The 13751-nt window shown below is 37.7% G+C and overlaps 1 protein-coding gene and 1 non-coding gene across 2 annotated transcripts in view; both read left to right on the top strand.

Annotated features, from left to right (window-relative positions):
• Positions 1-13751, top strand: part of LOC126598064 (uncharacterized) — a 92466-nt gene that overhangs the window by 11755 nt on the left and 66960 nt on the right. The gene's annotated exons all lie outside the window — the stretch shown is intronic.
• Positions 12503-12586, top strand: LOC126614142 (small nucleolar RNA R11/Z151). The gene has a single exon (XR_007620300.1). It is a non-coding gene; the product is annotated as a small nucleolar RNA R11/Z151 (small nucleolar RNA).

Raw genomic sequence — 13751 nt, 5'->3', positions numbered from 1 at the left:
TCGAGTTGGGTTGGGTATGGAAGGATTAGGGGAGGGATTGGTCGGGTTGGGAGAAGGATGAATGCGAGTGGGGAGAAGGACGAAGGAAGGAGACCAAGTTGACGAGGACGAATGAGGAAGAAGGGGTCTAGGCGATGGGGAACGGTTTAGATTTAGGTTTAGTTTTATAGTTTTTTATTTTTAGTTTTTTATTTTTTTAATTTTTAATATTCACGTGGGCCCATATTGACATGTGGTGCCTAGTCATTGTTCACGTGAGCGTCACATCACCAGTTAACGACTGACTTAATAACCAGCTTAACGGATGTATAAAAATGTCCCAAAATTAAGACTTGAGGTATGATTCTGGAATGAAAAAAAATTTATGTACCAAATATTGAAAACCACGAAATTTTAGGATAGGAAACTGAGATTAATCCTAAAAATTGAATAGTGATAGAAATACCAAATTAGGGTTACTTGAATTAATTTATTAATTAAAGGTTATTAAAAAATAGGCTTATTTAAATGTTAGGGTAAATTACACAAAATTACCTCAATTATTAGTCGAACTACAATCACATACATCATATTTTAAACATTAAAATGTTATATTTCAATTTATGAATTTGTTGCAATGTCAGACCTCGGTTAAATTTTCTGTCAATTTGGCTATTAACTACTGACGTGACGCAATTGGGTCCCGGACTCATCCAACTAGATTGAGAAATTAATAATTTAGTAACAACAAAAATAAAATAATAAAAAGGGTCTCACACTAAGCTTAGCAATTCCTTCCCATCACCACCATGCAATTTCTTCTCCCACGCCACCAGACACCACCCTCACCTTCATAACTCCGGTGAAGTCCTCTTCTTCTCCAACCACCTGATTGGGGGTTAACTCAGAAACCCACACATTGAACTACAAAAAATCTATCACACTACCCACAGCTGCAACTCGCAGCAACCTTAGAGCCTAGAAAAAAAAAGAGTCAAAGTCCTCTGCAACCTTGGATTCAAAATCTTTGTCGTCTGATCCCTCCCGCCGCCAGAGCTTCAAATCAACCTTTACCACTCAACCACGAAACTAGCCACTCACGATGTCACTCTCTTCGCTATTCCCCTAAAAAAATGTCGTCTTTTTCAATATCTGCAGGTTTGCAACAGCAGCCACCACGAAGTGTTCCTGAAAATGTCTTCTTCAATATCTCGTTTCGCAACAGCAGCCACCACAAAGCCCTGGGCTTTAGCAAGGCCCGAATTTTGATGAACGTCGGTCTTCTTCACGACCGGCTTCTGCAACCCGTGTCCTGACCTACAACACCTCACCTCTCAACAGCAGCAACAGTTGCAGATCTCCACTTGTAGATCGAGACCAAATTCATGCAACAACCCACGCAAATCAAGAAGCTCAAAACCTTCAATATCTTCAGTCACCACACGCCCACTACCACTGCAGACTCGACCCCAGCACCTATCTCTCCTCCATGCCTGGTCAACTCGCCCAGCACCTCCCTCTCTCTCCTCCATAACCTTCAAACTTCATAATTGGACAAGCCAAAGATGGAAGAAATTTCATAAATAATCGCCAACGGGGAAAATCCAATGGCCGGAGAAAAAAAAGGACTTCGCCGGAGTTATGAAAGTGAGGGTGGCGTCTGGTGTGGGAGAGGATAATGCACGGTGGTGATGGGGATGAATTGCTAAGCTTAGTGGTGGGACCTCTTTATTATTTTAGTTTTGTTGTTACAAAATAAAAATAAAATTCTTAATTTTTTAATATTTTATTAATTTATCAATCCAGTTGGATAAGTGAGTGGGTTAGTTGTCTGCCACTTCACCGGTTAACAGCCAAATTGACAAAAAATTTAACAAAGATCTGACATTGCAACGAATTTATAAGTTGAGGTATGACATTGTAATGTTTAAAATATGAGGTATGTTGATGCACAAAACCGGAGGTCTTGGAACAACGTAAATCCGACCGTAAAACTACAAGTAATGTAAATGACACAAGATGTATCATGGTTCACCCCAAGGTTTGGGCTACGTTCATACTGAATATGAATTTATCTGAGGGAGAGAGAGCTCTGAGAGTGAGAGCTTGGAGAGGGGTGATGAGCTTTAGGAATTAGCCTCTGAAATGGCCTCCCCTAATTATGAGGGTGAGGGGTCTTTTTATAGAATAAGGACTCCTCACTTATTACATATTTTCCCCTTCATTTATCACATAATTGCATTTAAGTCCCTCTAGTATTGGTACGAAGTCTAAATACGAGGCCCTAAATATGGTATAAATAGTAGTCCCCCAAGTCTTCAGTCAAGAGAGTCTTTTGGTTGGAGACTTGAAATTCAGTCCATGTGTGGGCCGAAGTAACTAGATGTTGTCTTGAATTGATGTTCGATATGAGGCGGTGCTGAATCTGAAATGATGTTCAACTAGGAGTAGCACATGCTACGAGGCTGCTCGACTCGTGGCTTATGTTGCCTTGGTTGGCTCAGTTTGTGGCATTGAAGGTGAGAGAGTCCCTTTTATAGAATAAGGGCTCGCTCCTCAATACATAAATGATGGGCTAGAGTTGATGCTTGCGACGAAGCGGTTGCTCAGTAGGTGGCGATGCTCTCTAATGATGTTAAGGGAGTCCCTTTTATAGAATAAGGGCTCGCTTCTCAATACATGAATAATGGGTTAGAGTTGATGCTGCTCTAATGATAGTGAGAGAGTCACTTTTATAGAATAAGGGCTCGCTCCTCAGTACATAGATATGGTACATAATGTAGTCCCCCAAGTCTTCGGTTAATAGAGTCTATTGGCTGGAGACTTCAAATTGAATCCATGTATGGGCCGAAGTGGTTGTTGTTCGGATGCGGTATTTGTATACCCTGCACTGAAGCTTTGTAGGTGAAGTTTTGCAAGTGAAGTTTTGAAGCTAGAGCTCTGTAAATGAAGCTTTCGAAGCTGGAACTTTTGTAAATGAAGCTTTTGAAGCTAGAGCTCTGGAAATGAAGCTTTTGAAGCTGATTGACATGAGCGATACTCATGAATGTTTATGTTGATTGACATGAATGATGCTCATGGATGTTGTCATGAGTGATGCTCATGAATATTAACATGAGTGATGCTCATGAATGTTGACATGAATGATGGCCATGAATGTTTATGTATGATTGTCATGAGTGATGCTCATGAATGTTTATGTACATGAAGGGGAGTACAGGTTGTACATTTCATCATATGGTTGGTGGCATGAATGGCTAGTTGCCAAATTAGAATACGGGTTGTACATCTTATCACCTGGTTGGTGGCATGAATGGCTAGTTGCCAAATGATATTACAATACGGGTTGTACATTTCATCACCTGGTTGGTGGTAATAGGGCGGGTTGCCGAATAATTTTGGAGTACTGGGCGTACTTTTGGTCACCTGGTTTGTGGTAATAGCGACGGGTTGCCGAATAATTGTGGAGTACTGGGCGTACTTTTGATGACTCGGTTGGTGCTATTTTAGGCTTATGGGCCTTCGCTCTCCACAACATGCTAGCCCATTTATTTTGGGCTTTGCTTTTTTTTTTTTTTTTTACATGCTGCATTCTTTCTTTATTTACCCTCTGATGGGGTTATACAGATATCTCCAACAGATAAGAAAAGTAAATCACATCATTAAAATAAATAAATAAAGCAGTCGTTAGGGGAGTGGTTGACAGTTGCGTGTTGTTGGTGCTCACTGCGCCTACTTGAGAGCTCATCTTTTCCTTTTCTCTTTATTTTCCTGGCAGACAGTAACTTTATCTTTTGCTTTTGTCGTGGCCTTCTCAAACAATGAGCATGGTGGGAACATGCGATTCCTTTTATATGATTTGTAGTGATTTCAACCACGAGTTCCTTCAGTTTTTTGTCTAAAACAAGCCATACCCATCCAGAACCTTGCAAAGCAGCGCCTTCTGTGTTGATTTCTTGCAACTTCACAGAATCACAGCAAAGCAAAACGTCGCAACCCGAGACCCTGGATCCGATTCAACCTTGACTCGATCCCGTCTGCAGGGGATGTAAGCACCGGCAGTATGGTCACAGAGGCCATTGTTGTTCAGCAACTTGTGTGCTAAACCACTATGAAAAAGCTTCCCAGTCACATGAAGCTTCCAAGGTATCATTCCACCAGTACCGATGCAAGGCTGTTTATCTGCCATGTCAATCCAAAACAAAGGACCATCCCTTAGCATACTGACTAGCCCATCCTTCACGAGCGCATCCACACCAACTCCTGAAATGGAAGAATTCTCTTCATTTGCTATAAAGACTGCGACCACAGTTGATTTTTATTTTGGCTTTGTCTCAGCCAGCCTTCTCATGAGCTCAGTTAGAAGTGCAACATGACCTAAGCAATCAGTGGTTCCACAGCCACGAAGTATATCTCATTCGATGCTCACTGAGGATGGATCAAATTCCTAGTCTTTTGGGATTAGCAATGACAAACGTCCATGTGACAGCCAACAAATGACAAGATCTTCCCTGGAACAGTTCTTGGGTACTCCACAATGACGTTGCCTCCGCCGAGGAAGTAGGCTCATGGTTGATCACCAAGGGACCACCTTCTGTGGTGGTGCTAAGGGGCAGCAGGGAATCGAGCACGTGCTTGACGGCTCGGTCATCTTGAGGGATGATGTCAGGTGGGTCGTTCTGTAAGTACTTGGACTTACTCCTATCAGAATTGTAAATCCTCATTGTATAATCAGTGTCGTTAATGCTCGGCGGTGCGAAGATCACTCCGTCGGCGCCAATCTCAAAGTTGCAGGTTGTCAGAGTTGCGGCTGAAGTTAGGGTGCCACTCGATGTCAAGGTCGACGATGCGATGGTTGGGGTTGGCGAGGGTGACGGTGGAGAGCCAGATCTGTAGTGAATAAGACCTCTGTACCGCCTCCTCTCCTCTCACAGCGCTCAAATCCTTCTTAAACACCACCACATCAAACCTTTTATTCTTTGCCGCGAGAGCAGACACCAACGTGGTTCCTGTAAAAGAAGGCTACACATATCTGCAGAACGTCATGTTCATTGGGTACAAATTTCCCACCATTATTCCCTTGCTGCTTATTGTTTTCTGACAGAGAAAATGAGCCCATATTTTTCAGAAGGATTGAAAGCTTGAAAGGGGAGAAGAAGGTAAATCTGATAAAGTGGAATGGAAACGAAGGGGAGTTATGAAAAGAACCAATCGACAAATCCAATCTAATAACGAGCGGAGCAACTTTAGAGGGTTATGTGGGATCTGGGATTTGGTGTTGTTGCAGGTGATCATATCTTTCTCTCGTGTGGGATTTAGGAAAGCTTTGGTTTACAGATTCACGGCGGAGGTGAAAAAAATGAAAGAGAACCGACACAACTTTTCGTATCGATTCCCACAGACGGCGCCAAATGTTGATGCACAAAACCGGAGGTCTTGAAACAACATAAATTTGACCGTGAATCTGTAAGTAATGTAAATGACACAAGATGTATCGTGGTTCACCCCAAGGTTTGAGCTATGTCCACACTGAATATGTATTTATCTGAGGGAGAAAGAGCTCTGAGAGTGAGAGCTTGGAGAGGGGTGAGGAGCCTTAGGAATTGGCCTCTGAAATGGCCCTCCTAATTGTGAGGGTGAGGGTCCTTTTATAGAATAAGGACTCCTCACTTATTACATATTTGCCCCTTCCTTTATCATATAATTACATTTAAGTCCCTCGAGTATTTGTACGAGATCTAAACACGAGGCCCTAAATATGATATAAACAAGGTATATGATTGTAGTTTGACTAATAGTTGAAGTAGTTTTGTGTAATTTATCCTAAATGCCATTATTTTTCTTTCACAATTTTTTAATTTGTGTTGCGTAAGAAATATGTGAAATGTTGTCACACGTAGTTTTACTTTGTATTTTTTAGGCATTTTATATTAGTACCCCACAAAATGTTGAATGTACCCCACATTAAAATTTAATATTAATAACTTATTTATCTACTTCAAAAAAATAAAAAATTTCTAAATACACCCCAAATCACTTTTAATGTATTATTTATCTACTTCAACTATCAAAACCCCTCCCACCCTCCATTGTTGAATAAAACCCTAAGTAATGAAACTACAAACATGTTGATTGAGAAAAATTATTTTTGACCAGAATATGAAATCGGTGTTTCGAAAGCTTTACATGAGATAAGACTTCATATTTTTCTTTGTTTTAGTGATTTCTATGACATCGATAATTATTTAATCTCACTCATCTAATAATTCAAGAATTAGCACTTATGAATCTCATAATTCAAAAACCATGGCATGCGAACTAATTGCAGATTGAGTCAATGGCATTCATAAGGTGCTTTCTTGCAGGTCGACTTGGTTCGACCAAAATATGCACAAGAAAATGGAAACAACATGATAGCTTTGAAATCATTATTATTGTTATTGAAAAACGTTCAAATGAACCTAAACATTTTTTTTTCAAATAATTCAATTTGAAATCATTCGGCAAACTAACGTTCATATGGTTTGAAATCATTCGGCAAAATTAAAAATGAGTGTTACAAGTTTTGAGAAATGTGGGGGTGTATGTAGAAAATCTAAGATGTATATTAAGAATGTGGGGTGTGAGGGTATTATGGGGAAGGAAGTGGGGTGTATTAAGATAATTTTTAATTGAAAAAGTAAATGTGGGGTGTATTAAGTATGTGGGGTTTATTCAACAACTTGTGGGGTGCTAATATAATTAGCCTTTTTTTATTGCTCTATTGGTATTGTGTTGAGAGATTCAAACATAAGACATCGAATAGACTTAACTTTAATCTTGTCATATACAACGGGAATTTAAACTTTAATAATGTGAGTGTAATATCAAAAAAGTAGTCATCTCTCATAAATATATATATATATATATATACTAAAACCCAATCCGGGTGGTACTGTGGATGACCAATGGGCGGACGAATTTGCCCTTCGATTTTTCCTTTGTTTTGCCTGCTGTTGCCTTCTTTGTACAGTCGACTGACTCTTCTGCTAACGGAAATGCCCCTGGTTTTTCTTACCGTTTGTCTCACCCATTGGCCATTTTTCTGGTTGATGGATTTGCCCCTTGGCTTTTTTTATGGTTTATGATTGGTTTCAGTGGTTCCTGCAGGGACAAGGTGGTGGTTTACGATTGGTTTTGGTGGTTCCTGCAGGGACAAGGTGGGAATTGACTGTGCCACGTGTTGTGTTCTTTTTGGGGTTTATTTTGCTTCGTTTCCTTTTTCTTTCCTTTCTTATTCTCGTTCCCTCTTCTTTGTCACTCTCGGTTTGTTTTTCCTTTTGTTCTCCACTGTTTGCTTCCCTTTTGCTCACTTTTATGTTTTGGTCTTCTCAGCCCCGCTTTTCTCACTTCATAGCCGCTTCCTTCTCTGGACAACTCTGTGGTACGTGATTTTCTTTCCATTTTTATCTTCCTTTGTAGATTTTTGTGTTAGTTTGTGAAATGGGTTTTTTTCTGTTGTGTTTTGAGAGATTGGGTGATGGGTTCCTATGGATTTTAACGTTTCAAACTCTGAGAGGAGTTGCTGCCTGTGGGGAGAGAAGTCTGGGTTTATGTCGGTTTTTTTTCTGGTGTGTTTAGAGAATTATTGTTGCCTAAAACTCTATGAAGTGTTTACTTTTTTGATTGTGAACTTAAACAGTCGAAAAAGGTTTATTTAATGGCTGAAGAAATTGACGATTGTTTGGTCGTCAAATATTTCTCCTCTTTTGTTTGTTTGTTTTCTTTGTAATATTCAAATAATTATTGTTGTGCAATCTTGATAGCATTGTTGCTGTAGCTCGAATAGATATGTACCAGAGCATGGGAGATGCTCTTGCGCAACAGTATGGTGGCTCTGTAGCTCACTACACTGTATGTTCTTATTTTATTGTTGGGTTAGAGCATGCATATATTATCAGTTGGTAGATGTCATAGATCAACCCCTATATTATAACGTGAAGTAAAAAAAGAAGAAAAACTCTAACTCTAATCAGATGTCCACTGAAAAAGAAAACAAATCACATTACAGACCAATACCTTTTTACAGTCTTCTTGACAACAACAACAACTTATCTGGGTATCTTCTGCCAGAGTTCTCAGAGTTGCCAAGCTTATTAATGTTGTATGTTTTCTTACTTTGGAACATAAATTTGTGCCTTAATTATTTTTTCATCCTTTCCTTTCTTGAATGGGAACAATTCTCTAGACTTTCCTTTTCTACGGATGCAATCCCGTATCAAGTTTCTTATCTATAATCTTACTTGTTTTGCAGTCAAGTTGACAACAACAACTTTGGTGGGACTACAATTCCAGATTCATATACCAACATGTCTAAACTGTTCAAGTTGTAAGTGCTACTTTTGATTCTATGTCTTTTAGTAAGTTTAAAGGTAAAATTGTGTGATCTAAGGACTAGAATCTCTATTTATTCATACATCAGATTTAAAGCTCCAATTACGGAGGTGTAAATCCAAAAGATTTGTGATTAATCATAGCAACAATAGAGAGAATCATAGTTTTTGTTGGGAAACACATATTTCCAACCATTGTGCAGGGAACATCTCCCGTTTCTATCTGATGTTATATCATATTCAATGATGGTGTTGGTTGTTTGGAATGACAATCGAGAAGTAGCTCTTAATATTTAACACGACGAATCATGTCAAGATTGAATATCTTTATGTTTTTGTTGTTTCTTTCAGGAGGTTGAGGAACTGCAACTTACAAGGGCCTATTCCTGATTTCAGTAGGATTCCAAACCTTGGTTATGCATAGGCTCAAGTTTAATTGTGTAAAAAATGGAGAGATTGATCATCGTCACTCATAGATGCGTTTCAAGAAACAAGTTTATCTCTTGGCAATTTTGTGTACCCACTTTTTATTCATGATGGTTAGTGCTCGCTTGCAACCCAATTTGTAGCTATAAAGTTTTGCGTTTTACAATCTGTTCATGCTTAAATCTCTTCCAATTTTGCAATTCTATGTAAATCTTGCAGGTCAAGATGGGCACTTATTTGGGCAATGTTGGGATGTCTAGGCTTAGGTGGAGACGTGGACTTATGGAAGTGGTGAAGTAGCTTAGCTCTATCTCATTAGCTCTCATATGTTCTGTTTAAGCTCATTAGTGCTAGCCCTGAGGTTTTTCGAAACTCTCCGTTTTTGAAATCTGAAGCTTAGAATCCCATTCAACCACAAGGAACTAGAATAATTGAAAAAAAAAATGTTTTGGCATCCAAAAAGAAGCATGTGCAATCCTCTAATTTTATTAATATAAAAGAAGTGATGCAAATCCAATAAAGATGTAAATAAGAGCTATTAGTGGAAAAAAAATAGTTGTATAATTCTAGGCCTTGGAAAAGGCTACAAAGTATATGAGAATAATGTATCTATATAGTGTTTATGTTTGTTCATTTCTACCTTACGGTTTTTTATGCCTGTTAACGCTTGAACAATGATGCAGGTCAATCAAGCAGATAAGATTCATAAAGAAAACTCCACATCTGTTGCTAGCAATGCTCATGGGGAGAAGTATAGGAAACCAAAGCCTACAAATCTGAAGCCTTTTAGGTTTAGAACTGATGTATGTGAAACCTGTTGTGACCAATTTCTTTAGTAAGTATTAATAGTGTTGATGCTTAATATGATATGTTTTGGGTTTTTTTTAGGAAATAGGGATGTTTAAGGAAGCAACTTTGGAGAAAAAAGCTCATGCACCACTGAAGGAGATTACATTAAATCTGAGACATTCAAAATAGCGTGGGGTGCACGCGCCACCGCCGAAGGCATTGAGCTCTGCCGCCATCCACGGCGGCAGAGGTGAATTTTTCCACGACCCATCTTGGAGCGTGGCGGTGCATGGTGACTAGGCTGCCACACCATGGCGGCGCGTGGGGGAACCTGAGGTCCCTTCGTAGGTTTTTCAACGTGTTGAATTCGAATCCACTGTCCATTTTCCCAAATTCGATCGTTTTAATGAAGTTTTATCAAATGGTCTCTATTTGTGTTTAGATGCGTCGGTTGGAAGTGATCTCGTCCGCCCTAGTTTGAACGGCTCCCCGGTAGCGGAATATTTATGAGTGGACCCCTTCTCAAATTGCATGTTTTTATAAAACATTAGGCTTGCATGCATTTCATATTTCATGAATTGAGAATGTTGTATATTATGTTTTACAGATTTCTATTTATGGTTTATAGAGAATTTATGATTTATTTAAATTTCTTTCATGAAATATTTATGGTTTATTTATAGAAATCACATTTATGGAAATTCTTATGATTTCGGATGATGAGGTTTTGAATTCTAAGATTGGTATGAGTGTTTGAGATACGTTTTATAGTCTTATCTAGTGGGTAATCATACAACACATACACACAACCTGCATATGTATACATCTATGGCCATATGACACAGTTAAGGGGCAGTTAGATATTTATTACATACTCCCAGCTTGATTGGCGAAACCAATGTTGGATAGCTTTACTAGCCATGGCTAGTGTCAGTGTGTTATGTATATATTTTTCTTCTCTAGTGTTACCCAAAGTCGTAAAGTTTCACCTTCATGTGATAGGACCTACCATAGTTCTTCCATGGCGTAATCCAGTGTCGTACAGCTTCATCTTCGGGTGATGGTTATGCCTTCGAGCGATTATGATACTCCTAGTTGAGTACATCATTGATTTGATTTATGAGATTCTTGGGATTTGCCCTCTGGCGTTCGTTATCACTTTTATAGATGATTTTATCGTACAAACGTTTTATAACATGTAGAGTTTTTAGAAAAATCTATTACGTAGTATTATATGTGTTTTCAAAACAGGAGGTTAGTATGTTCAGAAAGAAATAGGTTTTCATAGTATGGTCCACTCACCTTTTGTTTTTGCACCCCCTTTAGGGCCTAGTGACAAGGAATATGACCCGAGCTTTGAGGCATTTCCCTACCAGTGAACTTACATTATTCTACTTGCCTATGGCTTCTTTATGAATAATTGTAACTTGATGCTTACCTTTCACTAGTACTTCCGTTTAGTGGTATGCTCTAGACATATCCATGCACCCTTTTTTTTTCTTTTTTTTTTCTTTTTTCCGGATTTGTGACCGTTGGACATTTTGTTTCACTCATGTTTAATTCAGAATATTATTATTGTCTCTTAGCGTTGGCATATTCCTTATGATTGTTGTTTGTTATATGACTTTTGGATTACATGTTTCCTTATGTTCTTGCATATTTATATATTCATGGCTTTCGTTACTCTCGAGTGTTGGCCAGCACGTGCCATCCAGGTGTTATTTGGATATCTAGGTTGGGGCATGTCAAGTGTCGTTGTTTTGGGTGATTTCTATGGGATGTGCAATGATTTTGATGTCGTCGAGGAGGATAAGGCGAGTGAGTGTGGGTGGGAGGGACGGATGGAGTGTACTGGGATTCTGGTTGAGATTGGATGATAGTTCATCATTCAATCTCATGTGTTCATTACAATAAGAAACAGATCGGTCCAGAGCTCCCTTTTTCTAAGTATATGGACCCGGCCCACCTCTTAAATGACATCGCCCCGCCCCGTTTATTCTCTAAAAAAAATGAAACCGACGTGTACCCACCCCGATCCGCGATTCCTCTACCTGTTTGCACACCTTTAGAGGGAGGAGTGAGGCCAGTTCATGCGGATCTTTAATTTGGTGGGTTGGATTGTGATAGTGAGAGAAAAAGATAAGGGCAATCAGGATTTTAGGGTTTAAAACACAGAGGAAGGGGTGAGGGTGGTGAACAGGAGCAAGTAAGGTCTGCCTTTATGAGATTTCCTCTTCTTTGTCTATCATGGCTCTGCATGTCCTCATTTAGAAGATAAGTACCAATCTTCAATTGGGTTTTCTATGGCAGGTTATTTTTAAATTCTTTCTGTCAATTTTCAAATCTCCTATCTACTGTCGGAGAGCATGGTTGTCCTTTTTAGTGAATTAAGGGGTTCACAAGGTCTATAAATTTGTTTGCTCTATCATTTTCATTTTCCTTAATTCGAGTTTCCCTATGTTCATTCTTCCAAAGTTAGTGAAATTAATTGATCTAAATCAATCGATGCTTTCATAATTTGTTCATTAGGTACGAATGTTAGAGGAAGATATGTGGATAATTTTTTTGAATATGAGGTTCTCCTTCTATTTTTCTTCTACATTTAAATTTTTGGAATGATGGTACATTGTTTTGTTTTTGTTCTTTTGCAACTCAATTACATGTAACATATTTTGTTGTTGTTGTTCTTCTCTAAACATCAATACAGGTTTTGTTGTTGTCACACCTTCTCCATCTCTTATGTTTTTCTTTTCCCAATCAATTTCCAAAAAAAAAAAGAAAAAAAAATTGCTTTTCAAATAATACCCATCTCATCTTTTAGGTTTTTTTTTATCAACAACCCATAAATTTGTTTTATCATATTCTTCAAATTTTAGGGTTTTTGGTAGGATTTGTTTTATCCTATCTTGCAAAGCTAGGGTTTTTTGGTGAAATTGAGGCTTATGATGACATATAATTATCTTTGCGATTTCAATGAGCCATGATGATCAATGATTTGATTGTTACACACACTTAGGCTCAAATTCAATTATTTTTCATACTGTCTTTTTTTTTTCTACTTCAGGTTGAAAATGATCTGGTTGTTACACACATTCATACTGTTTTTTTTTCTACTTAGGGTTTAGGGATCATGAACAAATTAGTGACCTATTTTCTTTGTCATTTTGTATTGTGTATTAGATTTTTAGAGTTGGATTATATTGGGTTTAAGGTTTTGGGATCATGAACAATCAATGATCTATTTTTTTTGTCATTTTGCATTGGTTTTATATTTTTGGTTGATTTAAGAGTGGAGTCAGTTCTTCAAAATTTTGTTTGTGTTTCTATGATTCTTTAAATGGAATTAGACATTTTTCTTTGTTTTTGTCAAATTTTGGCATTTGGCCTTCAATTTTTTTTCAAGTTTGAACTTACTACGCTATTTAGTGTGAGGGAGTGACTCAAATTTTTGACAATTTTTTGCTATTTGGTTTTGAAGTTGCAAATTTCCCTGATCTTATGTGTTTTTTGGCCAATCTGTGGTGTGCAGTGGTACTTAGTGTTATTTGGTTTTGGTCTTCCTATGTGCTTTTTGGTTTTGAGATTACAAATTCCACTTAATTATAAAACTTTTTTTTTGTAAACTGAATATATACTTAGTTATTAATACTTCACATAAGAAGTTAATCATAGTGCTAATATTTCATAATTTATTACTTCCCATAAGAAGTTCAAATTTTTTTGTTAATATAATTATTTTCTTTACAGTAATGTTTTGAAGTTGTCTTATGTAGGAAACAATGCATGACCAAATATATTTTGCACTTGTTTCCTACGTAAGACAACTTCAAAACATTACTACAAAGAAAATAATTATATTAACAAAAATTTTGAATTTCTTATGTGAAATTTTAACATTATTTTTGGTTTGCAGGAAGCGTGTTGCCGACTTGGGAATTAGCATTATAGGTTTTGTTGACTTACCCTACATTTTTATTGTTGTACACTTGCACTTATTTGATTAAGAGTTTTTCATTAGGAGCCTTTCAGAAACGTAATGAAAAACATTACACGTTTAACTATTTGTATATAATGTGTGTTTCATTTCATGTACGTGCTTGGATTAGCAAATCAATTGATCTTTTTTTTTCCAGCAAATTAAGATTTCCTGCATTCATACCAAAAAGTAAACAATTTTTGAGAAAA

The sequence above is a fragment of the Malus sylvestris genome, chromosome 2 (assembly GCF_916048215.2).
Source record: "Malus sylvestris chromosome 2, drMalSylv7.2, whole genome shotgun sequence".
Lineage (NCBI taxonomy): Eukaryota > Viridiplantae > Streptophyta > Magnoliopsida > Rosales > Rosaceae > Malus > Malus sylvestris.
This window is presented reverse-complemented; position numbering and strand designations above follow the sequence as displayed.